Source organism: Trichechus manatus, unplaced genomic scaffold, assembly GCF_000243295.1.
Source record: "Trichechus manatus latirostris isolate Lorelei unplaced genomic scaffold, TriManLat1.0 scaffold00142, whole genome shotgun sequence".
Classification (NCBI taxonomy): Eukaryota; Metazoa; Chordata; class Mammalia; order Sirenia; family Trichechidae; genus Trichechus; species Trichechus manatus.
The window spans coordinates 4,056,049-4,070,834 of NW_004444078.1; positions in this window are offsets into that span (position 1 = coordinate 4,056,049).

Consider the following 14,786-nt stretch of genomic DNA (forward strand, 5'->3'; position numbering starts at 1 on the left):
TGGTGTTTTGCCAGAATCTACCCTAACTCAATTTAAATAGGGAACTGTAAGTGATTTACTAGAAGAAAAGCCTCTGTTTGTCCCTTTCGCTCATCCACCCACCCTGGGTCCTGGACACTGAATGTCAAGCAAATGTCAAAAGACTATCTACCCAAGCTATGTTTAAATGGCATCCTGAAAGTTAGATACTTATCTATAGTTGTTTCCATTTCTCACAAATTTCTTTAGCAAGCCAAAGAGTGCTTTCTTGTAAGATTTCCAATTTTTGTGCTGCTTGTGAAAGTCAGAAGAGATTTTTCCAGAGAAAATTCAGCCTTCTCATGTCTTGATTTTATAACAAACTGGAAGAGAAACAGCTTATCACATGGAATGGCAAAAGAAACAAAAAAGTCGCTGTTGGGTGCGGTCGTGTCGATTTTAAACTCATAGTGACCCCATGTGACAGAGCAGAATTTCCCCATAGGGTTTTCTAGGCTGTAATCTTTGAGAGAGTAGGTTGCCAGGTCTTTCTCCTGTGGAGCTCCTGGGTTGGTTTAAACCTCCAACCTCTCAGTTAGTAGCTGCGCACTTAACCATTGGTACACCAGGCCTCCTTAAAAAAAAAAAAAAAAAAAAATAGACCAGAAGAGATGGGTATTTTATCAGAATTAGGATAAATATTTCTAAATTTAGAACTTCAAATGTATTTCTGGATCTCAGGAGCAAATTCTCGGTCATATTTCAAAGAGAGGAAAAGACCATTTGTCGGTCTTTGATAAATCTTAACAAGAAAAACATGCTTGTCTACAGCCTAGTAATCAAGATCTTTCTTTATACCCTAATCATCAGCCCACAATCCCTTCATTATCTCTACCTTCTACTACAGGCCTTTCCATTCTAGTCAAGGTGACTTGCATTTGTTTTCCCATGCATAACTTAACCATGTCCAGCTCCATGCATGTGCACATAAATTCGCCCCACATCACAACAATTCATGGAAGTCAATTCTGTAAGATCCAGCTCAAAACTTTCCTGCTTAGGGAAATTGTCTTCTTTAAGGCTGTTTTTGTCTTTTTCTTTCTCCCAATTCGTGTTCCTGTGTCTTTACTCACTTGATGTCACACGTATTATCCCAGGTGTGCATCTATTTAATAAGCATGAGCTGACAGTGGAGAGATTGCCTTCCTAATATCCCTACTTGCAACGAGCACAAACCCAGATCTACCAATGGGGATGACATCATCTGAAGACAGGAAAGAGGAACTAGTGGGACCAATTTGTGCATCTTCTGATTTTAGATTGGAAAGTCACTTCTTGAGAAAGAAAACAAAACAAAAGAAATTGTTGAACGGTCATAAACATTAACTTTTCTACTGGACCATACTGCAAATGTCAGGGAAAAAGACATACGTCTTTCTATCCTCCAATTACCTTCATTTTATACTTCTAAAAAATTCTTTTGTCTCCAAACAAATTCAGAAACATGATTACTTTTTTTTTTCATGGCATGTTTCTTGCTTACATAAAAATTCATATAGTTACATTAAATAATTTCTCTTATTATTTTAGATGGTCGATAAAAGTTGAAAGTTATTAAATTTGCTCATTAAAATTGTTTTCCAACGTGAAAATTGGATGTACTGTTTTTAAAATAATGTTTTTTATACTTTATATTGTGCTGAAAAACCCACTGCCGTCGAGTTGATTCCAACTCATAGAGACCCTATAGGACAGAGTAGAGCTGCCCTATAGAGTTTCCAAGGAGCAGCTGGATTCGAACTGCCGACCTTTTAGTTTGTAGCCAAGCTCTTAACTACTATGTCACCAGGGTCCCTTATATTGTACATTACAGTTATAATAATTGCTACTGCATTTTTGTTTTGTCCTAAATCTCTTAATTTGATTCGCCATTCAAATAAAAATCTTATACTCATGAGAAAAATTTCATGCTTGAGGTATGCATTTAAGAAAAGTTAGCTGATATTTTACACACCGAAGTATTGTTGTATTTTAAGAGATTCATGACAGATGGGAAGAATTCATACTCCAGATTTTCTGATTTACCATTCTTCGCTACACCAAGCATATCTGAAAGCCCTACACCAAGATTCTTTGAATTCTATGTCCCAGTTCCTATTCTTCCTTCTCACATCAACGTGCTTTCTGATAAAGTCTAGATGGGTGTGAATCTGAGGTGGTGTCATCACTAGGTGAAATACAAACACTGGAATCCTATTATGCTATCCAGGAGTCGATAGTAATCTAGACACACATTTCTTTCTATATCTCCCTGCCTTCACTGATATTTACCAGGATACACAGACACGTCATTTTGCTCTCTGGATTGCGTTTGGAGTTTTAACACAAATCTAAACACCTGCGCCAACTAAAACACTGATTAATCTAGCTCTTCTTTAACAAAGAGAGTGGCTGGAAAGATGAGCTAAAGCAAGGGAGTGGCAGATTATCAACCAAAAACGCAAATCTTTTCCAGTTCAGTGGAAAATGGAGCTTGGGAGAGAGGCACAAGCACAGCTGTGATTAACTGAGTAGGCCAGTGAATGTCAGCAGTGCCCTCCACAATAATAATAATAAAATCAATCATCTCCATCATGAACAACACATGGAACAGCAGTATTTCAAGCACTTTCTTTCTCTCCTCTCTCTCCCTCTTTCTCTTTTTCTCTGTCCTTCCCTCCCTGTTATACTGTTTTATTGTGCTTTTTTTTTTTTTTAAGCTAAGGAGATGCTTCATTTTTATGGACATTTTCTATATGATTTCATATCACTGTAAAGCCATTTTAAAATGTACCTCTGACAATAGTCACTTCAAAATACTGAATCCATAGCAGAATTGCAACCTAAGAATACAATCGTAAAATACAATGTGGATCTTCTATTACTAGGGAGAGGATCAGGTCACTCAGCTTACATGGGTGAAACCATATTTGGAGAATTGTGTTCTCTTTAAAGGTATTTGAACAAATACCAACACGTGTGGAATAGAGCCACAAATATGGTTGAAAAAATGCCATGTTGTAGTTGAAAGACTTGGATATATCTAACTATAGATATTCCCAAGATTGAGGTAATGACATTAGCAGTAAGATGTGATAGTCAAGTAGGTGAGTAATTACAATGACTGTTCAAGACCCTTTTCTTTAATTTTCTCTTAATATCCAAAGTGGAGTAAATTGTCTACTTTTGTTCCTATAGCACTGTATTGATAACCACTTCTTGTTAGGCAAGAAGTTCTACTTTTGCACAAGACTAAAATTTCCTTGACATTTAGTAAAATGAAGTGTACACAATGTACTGAGTTTGGAAACACTATTGTTGTTGTTAGGTGCAGTCGAGTTGGTTCTGACTCATAGTGGCCGTATGTACAACAGAAAGAAACACTGCCTGGTCCTGTGCTATCCTCACAATCGTTGTTATGTTTGAGCCCATTGTTGCAGCCACTGTGTCAATCCTCTTTTTCGCTGACCCTCTACTTTACCGAGCATGATGTCCTTCTCTATGGACTGGTCTCTCCTGATGTCCAAAGTCTGTGAGATGAAGTCTTGCCATCCTCCCTTCTAAGGAGCATTTTGGCTATACTTCTTCCAAGACAGATTTTTTCACTGTTCTGGCAGTCCATGGTGTACATTCAATGTTCTTTTCCAACACCATAATTCAAAAGCATCAGCTCTTCTTCTGTCTTCCTTATCCATTGACCAGCTTTTGCATGCACATGAGGCAATTGAAAATACCATGGCTTCGGTCAGGTGTACCTTAGTCCCCAAAGTGACACTAAACATCTCTATTTCTTATATTATTTTTATATCCTTTGCTATTAAACCTGAGATCCTGACTTTTTATGTCTATGTTTTTCAGCTGAAAATTACCTCAAGAACAGAAAAGAAAGTTCAAAGTGGTTACATGACTCTCAAAATTACTCTTCGGAATTGGAACTAAATAGTACATTTTCCAAATATTTTTACCATGTTTTCCCCTTGAATTAGTCACTAATTGTGGTACCAGTTGCTGTCAAGTCAATTCCAATTCATAGCAACCCTATAAAACAGCACAGAACTGCCCCATGGGGTTTCCAAGGCTGTAATCTTACGGAAGCAGACTGCCACATCTGTCTCCCAAGGAGCGGTTGGTGAGTTGGAACCTCTGACCTTTCAGTTCACAGCCAAGCACTTAACCACTGTGCCACCAGGGCTCCTTACTAATTATGGTGTTGATATTTTTATGCAATTTAGGAATTGGGTGAATACAAATTTTGAATTTGTTCTAATGGGGTATTGTAAAAAGATGCAGAGAAAGAATACAATTGTAGAGTTGATGGCCAATTAAAAAATCACAATTCTTCTGATCTTTGGCTCATCATGGATCATTGGGCCATTTTCAGTATTGCTATGATTTTAAATATTTCAGTAAAAACTCACTATATATACTAGCTAATACTTAGAGATGATGAAGTAAATCTCAGCATATGAAAGAGAATTACCTATGTGTCTGTGCATGTTTATATATATGTATAATACATATACTTCTAGAGGATGACAAAAATTTGAGCAATCTCAAGTTCCTGGCAACTGCCTTAATGCACATGTAGGGATAATTTGTATTTGCTGTAACAGTTTTCCTCCATATAAATGGATAAACATCTATGAGTTTTGTTTTATGCAGATATTAACCTGTCACCTGAAATCTTACCCACTTAATAGGCTACCTAGTCAAAGAAAGGGAAACTACTAGCCAGCACCTCTTTGAATTGTCAAAGTTTCTCAAGTATTATAAGCATGTCCTCCTGAATGAACTTTTTATATACTTATATTTCAGTGATGATTTTATTTGCCATCATCATTTGCTTTTGCAATTATACTTGAAAACTCATACAAAATTGGAATGCAGCTCATTACCTACCACACTGACTCATCTATAAAGTTTGCCCCAAGCCCTGATACAGAGGCTGGGATGCAGCATCTTGTAGGAGTTCCTTATTGGGTCTTCAGTTAACTTAATCATTCTCAGGATTGAAGTTCCCACTCTGTAAACCCCACTAGACTCTCTATGAAGTATAGTTTGTCATCTGAGTCATCGTTAGGAATTTTCAGTAATATCCAACACAGCTGCAATAGCTCCTCAAATGTAGCCAATTCTGTCTGAAGATAAAAAGAAGGCCCAAATCACTCCTTTCTGACAAAAACACGAGTTAGGCCAAAGCCAAGCCCGTTGAATTTGCATACTTCAAATGAAGACTGATTTTAATTGCTATCAATATTCTTTATATTGGGATATTCAACGGAGGCTCAGATTTAGAGTTTTTTAATCCAACTGATTTTTAAAAACACAGAAATTGAGAGGCTCCACAATCCTTCCCCCACAAATAAATGGAAGTCAAAGTAGCCCGTCCATGTTTAAACTTATCAGGACTAGTACTCCACACAGCTACCCCCTCTTCTGGTCAGCACCATTGCTCAAGTAAAAAGACACTCTGCTTAATTGTCTGAAGACTTTGCTTTTGTCTATATATTAAATCATGTTTAAATAAGCTCTATGTTTAGATATGTTATTGGTCTATGGAAAAATACCAACATCAGATTCTTGTGGAAGGATGTAATGACAAATGGGCTCCTTTTGTCCTGAAGGATCTAGGTATTGCCCTCTGGAGTCTTGGTTTTCATGTGGAAATACCCATTTAAGTAGTTTTACATTATATGTGTTTCTATAGTCATTTTATTCCCACTTATATACCTTTTAAAGATATTCCCTACCAGCCTACACTTTTTAAACCAAGCACAGCAGTAAGCACAGTCTCTTGTACAGAGTTGTTGTTGTTAGGTGCCAGCAAGCTGATTTCGATTCATAGTGACCCCATGTGACAGAAAACTACCCCACAGAGTTTTCGGTTAGCAGGTTAACACTTAACTGGTGTACCAGTAGGGATGCTTTTATATTTAGTGAGTACTGCTAAACATAAAAAAGAATGACTGCATTAGAATGGTAGTACTTGATATATTTGCTATTTAATAATATAGACATGTCTTAAAGATTATAGGACCTATACCAAGAATCAGCCCCCACCCTTCATCATTTTACAGATGTTAGAAATGTTTCATGAAGGAATTAAATCAAAACATCTGACTAATGATAATAAACTACTTCAAGTAGAAATTTTCCACATAAATATTGTGCCATCTTGATTATGCAAAGCGCTAATCTCTGGATGATGATACTGAATAAATTAAGATTATTTTATTTCTATTCTCTCATGTCCATCCTCCCGCTCCATTTCCCACCTCCATCCCAACTTTGGAAGCTTAACACTTTTTCAGATAATTCCTAATATGTAATTCAGTGTCATTCAGGCACTAACTATCTTCTCGACAAACTGAATGGCCCTTCTTTCCAGTATCGAATCTATATATGTTTGTTTCCATGACTTTGTTCATGCTGTCCTTCTACCTGAAATATGTTTTCTCATGTCTATATGCTTAAATCCTACTCAATATTCAAGACTCAACCCAAAGAGCCCCTTATCTATGAAGTTTCACTGGTTTGCTCTGATAAAATAATTCCCTTCCTACTCTAATCTCCCTCATCTCTACCTTTCCCATAGCTCTATCTCCTTTGACTTATAGCTTTTTGTACAATTTACTAGACTGAAAGCTACTTTAGGACAAGATTCATCTTATACATTGTTTTATACCCCAAAAGTAGCTTTTACATGGCCTTACATATAGTGGACAGTTAATAAATATGAAATGGCATATCATTCAAAATATGAAACCCTTAACCCAGCAAAATACACGTGAAGTAAGCTATTTTCTTTGTGTCCTTTAGAACGCATGTGTTTTTCAATAAATTAATTAATCCCTGTATTTCCATCACTCTAACAAAGGAAGGTCACTCTTTCCAGCATAAGAAATCTTTGAATTTAAATGGATATTAAAAACTTCCAGATGGTATGAATTTATTTCTAAAATAGAAAAAAAAATCGAACTGATTAGCTAACAAATTGAAAGCAGTTAAATTCTTTGTTCACCACAAGCACACTAGACTAGTAATTTACGAAGGACTATAAGAGAGAATGATAGAAAAGTTAAACATTAATTTCAGAATTAATTGAAATCACATAAAAAAAGGCATATAAATTAGTATCATGAGAATAAAATATGCTTTAAAGAGGAGTTCTCAAACTTTTTTGTTCAAATTATTTCACTTCCCTTGACTGAATAGGAGCCCTGGTGGTGTAGTGGTTAAGAGCTCAGCTGCTAACCAAAAGGTCGGCAGTTTGAATCCACCAGCCACTCCTTGTAAGCCCTATGGGGCAGCTGTACTCTGTCCTATAGGGTCGCTATGAGTTGGAACCGACTTGATGGCAATGGGATTTTTTGTTTGTTTGTTTGAGTTTCTTTGCAGTTGAAATTTTTAAAGAGGAAAATATAATGCAAAATGTCATACCAAAATACTGAAGCCTCCCTACCTCCCACAGATACAGACACCCCTCATGTAGAAACAAACTTGTAAGAGAAATGTTTAAGGCTTTGTTTTGTGTTGTTCAAATTTATCGGTTGTAAATTCCTTGGAGAATTGTGGAAATTTTAGTCTGTTTAATTGAGTATGCCAAGGAATACATAGAAGTCAGGTGATAGTATTCAAGGGAGGTCCCCCAGGGTGGGAATTGGAATGCATTTCCTGGTTGCCAGTGACAAGTAACACTGTAAAGTGGGCAGCCACATTGACCTAGATTCAGCATCAGGGTTGCATCACTCTTGATTGTTGCCTGGTGTTCAGCTGAAACAGTCACTCGCAAAACATCAGTTAGGGTGTGGCCGGCAGTTGGTCAACAGTTGAAGGTTACTAGTTGGAGACACTATGTAGCCAAACTAGGTAGCATTGTGTGAGAATTCCTTGACCCTCGCCCCTTACCAACTTGAAGTGGTGTAAGCAACACGGTTTTATTTTAGGGAGGAATTATAAAACAAACAAAACCAAAAAAAAAAAAAAAAAAAAAAAAAAAAAAACCCCAAACTATTTTCTAGTTATTAGTTATGATGACCGAATTTAATAACAAAAATGAAGCTCTAATTATTTGAAAGTAACAAAAAGTTACTATTTCCCATTCATAAAATGATCAAGAGCTGATAGGCTTTTTGAAATCATATAGATTTGGTGGTCAAAAGGAGAGGGGATGCATTCTGAGAGATTCACTGGAAATTAACATCAGGCTGAAGGAGGTAATTTTATCTGCACTTTTTGCTATAGCAAACATCAGAGCAAAATATGGCCAGACAGTCAGTGGGGACAGCATGACGCACTACTGGAAAAAATGATGTAAAGTACAAAGTTACCAGAAAAGTAAAATCATTGTTGTAGCCACGTTAGCATACTCTGCTCAAAATTAGATCTGATTTTCTAGACACTTCTTTTGGAAGATTTCCCAAAACAAAAGTAGAGAATTTACATAAACGGTTTTCCAGGCCAATCTTTCTGATTGAGTGTGTCGTAAGTTGCTTGCAGTTTTTCTCCAAGTAGAGGATCCAGGGAAATTCTTAAGAGCTGTGGATTTTGGAATTTCACCAAATAATTAATGACTGCAGCCACACTAGTTAGCAAAATTCTTCCTAGTAGTTAAGAAGAAGAAAAGGTGAGGAATGAGCCAGAGGAAACAACAGCAGTAATGTTAACCCTTTCGTGACCCAATCATTTTTTCCTTTTTTTTGTGAATACTATGTGTTTCAGTACTGGAGGGCATGCTGAATCATTGAGTGTGTCTGAATTTTTGGGAGGTAATATGTTTTTTGTTTTATGTTTCATTTCACAAATCATACAACCAGACTCCAGAGGTACATATGTGTACCCCTTGTGGACACAAATTCTGTCCCCAGAGTCCAGAGGTACATATGTGCACCAAATAAAAATTTCCAAAATTCATGTTTTTCCTACAAAAAATTCAATAATTCACCATCACATCATACAACACATTGTAAAAACTGTAATTTGTGGCACATACTTGTTTTTTCCATTTCAAACTATTCTATAGGGCCCTGCTTGCCAGCATATACTGTCAGTGGGACAGTAGCTTCCCAGTGAACCCCAGAGGTACAAAAAGTAAGTGGTAGCTATATAAACCATCATGAGAAAACTGTACATAGATCAAGAGGCAGTTGTTTCAACAGAACAAGGGGATACTACCTGGTTTAAAGTCAGGAAAGGTGTGTGTCAGGGTTGTATCCATTCACCATATTTATTCATTCTGTATGCTGAGCAAATAATACAAGAAGCTGGCCTATATGAAGAAGAACAGGACATCAGGATTGAAGGAAGACTCATTAACAACCTGCGTTATGCAAATGACACAACCTTGCTTGCTGAAAGTGAGGAGGATTTGAAGCACTTACTAACGAAGATCAAAGACCACAGCCTTCAGTATGGATTACACCTCAACATAAAGAAAACAAAAACTCTCACAACTGGACTAATAAGCAACATCACGATAAATGGAGAAAAGATTGAAGTTGTCATTTTATTTGGATCCATAATCAACAGCCATGGAGGCAGCAGTGAAGAAATCAAACGACATATTGCATTGGGCAAATCTGCTGCAAATGACCTCTTTAAAGTGTTAAAAAGCAAAAACGTCACTTTGAGGACTAAGGTGTGCCTGACCCAAGCCATGTTGTTTCCAATCTCCTCATATGCATGCAAAAGCTGGACAATGAATAAGGAAGACCAAAGAGGAATTGACACCTTTGAGTTGTGGTGTTGGCGAAGAATATTGAATATCCCATGGACTGCCAAAAGAAGGAACAAATCTGTCTTGGAAGATGTACAGCCAGAATGCTCCTTAGAAGTGAGGGTGACGAGACTTCATCTCACATACTTTGGACATGTTATCAGGAAGGAGCAGTCTCTGGAGAAGGACAACATGCTTGGTAAATTGGAGGATCAGCGAAAAAGAGGAAGACCCTCAATGAGATGGATTGACACAGTGGTTGCAACAATGGGCTCAAACACAACAATGATCATGAGGATGGCGCAGGACTGGGCAGTGTTTTGTTCTGTTATACATAGGTTCACTATGAGTTGGAACCAACTTGATGGCACCTAACAACAACATATATGCCGTTGCTTCTGAAAGGGATAACCAATCAACACCTCAGGCACCTATGTGTACCCATGATTGTGTTAGCTTTCCTCGTTATTCCAGCATTACCTCAGTGTAGGTAAAGCTTCTTCTCCTTGGCTAAAAAAGATAAAAGTAATACAGTAAATCCTGCAAAAATTGGAAACTGTGTAAGGCAGAAACCTGTCAGAGAAGGAAAACACAAATATTTTTCACTAAAACAAGCAATAGAAAAGTGGTAAGACAGTATCCGGTCAAAGGTGGAAAACTTGTGAGACTCGGAAAAACAAGGCAGTCCTGTTGAGTTCTAGATCTCACAAGTTTCATTATACTTCCATTGCCTCTGCTCAATAGTTTAAATCTTCAGAGAAATGGACATCAAGAGCTAAGGGTAAGTGTGAATCTTTGACACAGGATTTTAAAATATCGAAGAGTGCCCACATTCCAACAGGGCCTAACTTATTTTCTGTTAGTTGTTTATTTATTTATTATGATAATTTACTTTATCACTCATAATTATTGTTTAATATTTCTTGAAAGGCTATAAGCTACATGGAGAAAAGGCTGCACCTGTTTTAGTGGTTGCTTTTTGGTGGTGCAAACAGTTAATGCGCTCAGCCACTAACAGAAAGGTTGGAAGTTTGAGACAACCCAAAAGTACCTTGGTATAAAGGCCTGGTGATTTATTTCTGAAAAATCAGTCATGGAAAACCCTATGGAGCACAGTTCTACTCTGACACACAGGGAGTCACCACAAGTTGGGACCAACTCAACAGCAATTAGTTCTGATATCTCTAGTACCTAGCATGCCATCTAAAACAGTAGACACTTAGTAAGTACCTCTTGACTGATGGGATGCTGAGAATCTAGTCTAATACTAATGATTCAAAGCTTTCTGGTGATTCAATTATTTTTCCAGCCTAATTTATCTAATTTAAAGGGCTCCCAATTCTCAACCTGGAGAGTGGTTTTATAAGAAAATCATCACTTTAGAATAAAAGTATCCATCTGTAAAGTCTTATGACAGTTTTCTTCATTCCTTCGTTTTTAATTCCAAAATAAAATCCCTGCCAAGTGAAAGAAATACAAGGAAACTCAAATAATTTGCCAGAGGCAAGTTTATTAACATTTTCCCAAAGCATATCTTGTTTGAACTGTTTATTCTGGATCACCAACCAAGAGATAATTTTTTTTAAAAAAAGAGGCTTATGAGAAAGAGCTTGGCCTATAAATGTTGGTTTGCATAGAGAAGGACAAGGAATAGGGTTTAACAAGGAAAAGGAAGAGAATATCCTCTATTAAAATATTCTCAGAAATTCTTTTTACTGTGAAGTTTAAGCAACTAGCCCTAAAAGCTTTATGAAGAGAGCTCCAACCATCTCAAAATAAAATCTGAGAAATATTAAATTTTTAATGCGTGATGCAGTTCCTGACACGTAACAGCTGCTTAGTAAATGTCTGTTTAATGAATGAATTATGGAATGGGTTTACTTGTTTTGACTTTATTAATATGAAAAGGATTGCTGTCATGGGACAATAATTGTAGATTGTTATATATAATTAAAACAATAGACAAAGCCCTCCTTAATAATGGTAATGGTAATAATAACAATCCTTAGGCAATGCTTACTGTGAACAGCCTATTCTAAGTGATCTTTGTGTGTGTATATATATTAATTAATTTAATCCTCACCACAGCCTTATAAGCACATACAGCTTTCACACTTGTTTTACAAAAGCCTAAACTGACCCACCTGAGATCACATAGTTAGTAAATTCCAAGCTATTTGATTCAGAATACATTCTTTTAATCACCATATATTATATAGCATTTAGTAGCTATAAATGCTTTTATAAGATATGTAATAAAGTAACATAAAAATGTTTCTAATAAACATATAAGAAACTATATATTCAAATGAATAACTTTCTCTTCAATGAAACCACTTTGGGGAATTATATTTAGTTCCATTTCTTCTCTCAAAGTGTAACATTATTTGTTTGAGACATATTATTTTGAATGTTTCCAGTGGAGGATTATTGAGGATAGGCTTATTTTTTTTGGAAACCAAAAACAATTTGCTTGCAATTTCTGGTAAATAAACAAGATTAAACAAGTTGCATGCCATTGCATCAAACAAATGTGAATATGAGATAAGGATTTCGATTTTCTTAACATGTCTCATAAAATGGTTTTTAAAGGCAGTCCCATAGAGTAGATTCAAAAGTGTTTTTTGAAGACTAAAAGCATACAAAAATGCAGTCTTCCTGTTGTGTTTATAAAAGGAGACAATAAAAGAAAAAAAAAAACTCACTGGAAGAATCCTTTACATCTATTGTTTTAAATGGAGATGATGTGAATGTACATTTGAACGTAGAAATCAGTGGGAGTAGAATCTCATTATTTTACTAAACTATATTCTTAAATCCTATTTTTCTTCTCCTCAGAAACTGTAAGGACAATCCAAGTTTTGCTGTAGTCACTATTAAACTTGGATTAGCCAAGCAATACCAGAAAGTAAAAAAAAAAAACAAAAAACAAGGCTTTCCCTCCCCTCAGGGCCTGTCCACGTTGTAAACTGCACAAAATGATCCCAGCCTGACAGTGCAGAATGACTAGTTTCTAACAAAACTTACGTATGTGGCAGAGAGCTGTCCTGAAATGACATACTTAAGCAATTCTTTCCAAAAGGATCGTAGGCTTTTCTTTACAACATTATTCCCTAGACTTTCCAGCATTTCTCAGCTTGGCCTTCTCTTTATCACTTTCTCTCTTTATCACTGTTTCCAAAGTGAGCTTGATTTCTTTTTGGTTCCCTCAAAGGAAATATTTTGCTCCAAAAATCTTTTTTTTTTTTTTTTTCATTTTGTGGTATATATTTATTCAGTGCCAAGAAGGAAATGAAGAATACCATAAAGAGTTAAACTGGGGACATTGTGGATTCTTAACAGTTAAATCAGAGCAGCTAACCAAATTCCAATTTTTATTTTATTTTTTTACCTTAATCATTTGATAGATGTGACATTTGCCCTCACTTTATAGATCTGAGTTTTCAATGACTTCATACGCTTTCTACATATTGCCTTCAGATTACAACTCATGTAGGTGCCTCTAGGTGGATGCCGTTATTAGCTGCCGTCAAGTGGGCTCTGACTCACAGTGACCTCAAGTACAACAAAATGAACCATTACCTGGTCCTGTGGCATCTTCACAATTGCTGGTATGCTGAGTCCATTGTTGTGGACCCAGTGTATTTTGAGTGCCTTCCAGTCTGCAAGGCTCATTTTCAACCACTGTAATTGGGCAATATGCTGTTGTGATCCATAGGGTTTTCATTGGAAAAACCTGGTGGTGTAGTGGTTAAGAGTTCAGCTGCTAACCAAAAGGTTGGCAGTTTGAATACACCAGGCACTCCTTGGAAACCCGCGGAGTAGTTGTACTCTGTCCTATAGGGTCACTATGAGTTGGAATCAACTCTACCGCAAAGGGTAGTTTTTAAAAGTAGATCACCAGCCCTTTCTTCCTAATCTGGAATCTCTGCTGAAAACTGACCATCATCGGTGATCCTGCTGGTATTTGAAGTACTGGTGGCATACCTTCCAGAATCATAGCAATATGCAAGCCACCACAGTATACCAAACTGACAGACAGATGGTAGTGTAGATGGATAGAGTTATCCACTTTATATGGAGCCCTGGTAGTATACTGTTTAAGAACTCAGCTGTTAACCAAAAAGATCAGCAGTTCAAATCCACCAGCCACTCCTTGGAAACAGTATGGGGCAGTTCTACTCTGTCATATAGGGCGACTATTATTGGAAACGTCTACGGCACCTAACAACAACAATAGTCCAGATTGTTTTTATTCAATTAATTAATTATGCTATTGAAATACCTACTGTGTGCAAGGCACCACATTGAGTTTGTCTGGGTTACAACAGAAAAGTAATGCATAACCCCTACACTTAAAATAAGTACACTCTATTTAATCTTGGACAAATCATTTGGCCATTTTTGGCATAAATTCTTTCACATATGAAATGATGAGGCTAAACATAATTTGACAATGGTTTATCTCAGTTTGAACATTTTGTAAAAAATCATATAGTGGTCTTTTTTCCTAATGAAAAAAAGTTTTAATTTTTTACTCAAATTTGCATCTCTCTCCTGTAATAAGTTTTATGTCTATAGACAAATTTCTGTTTTCCAAACAGCACCCATAGAAACAGTCTGTTCTGTGGCCTTAGAAGCATATTGTCCTTTTTCCTTGAGCATGTTATTTTAAAACACAGATAAACAGAACCAAACTTTTTTTTCTTTAAATTACACATGAAATGTTTCCTTAGCTATTAAACCATTAAATGAGAAAGTGTTTGGGTCATTTTTCTCTTTCTTTGAAGTGAATATGTAGATGTTTTTCACATGCCAGTCATGCTAGAATTTCTTTATGTTTTAAAATAGAGGATCATATACACTCTGGCTTAATTCTTTATTGCTGTTCTTTATTTTATTATGTTTGAGCTTTTGGAGTTACCCAATTAATTGACAGGTATAAATTTTGAATAAGATGCTTCAGAGAAGGGCAATAAGCCTACAGAATCTCATTAACAGTAGGTGACATCAATTTTTCTTCCATTTTTCACGGTTCAGTGAAATAATCCTAGAAAATGGAAGTTAGAAGTTT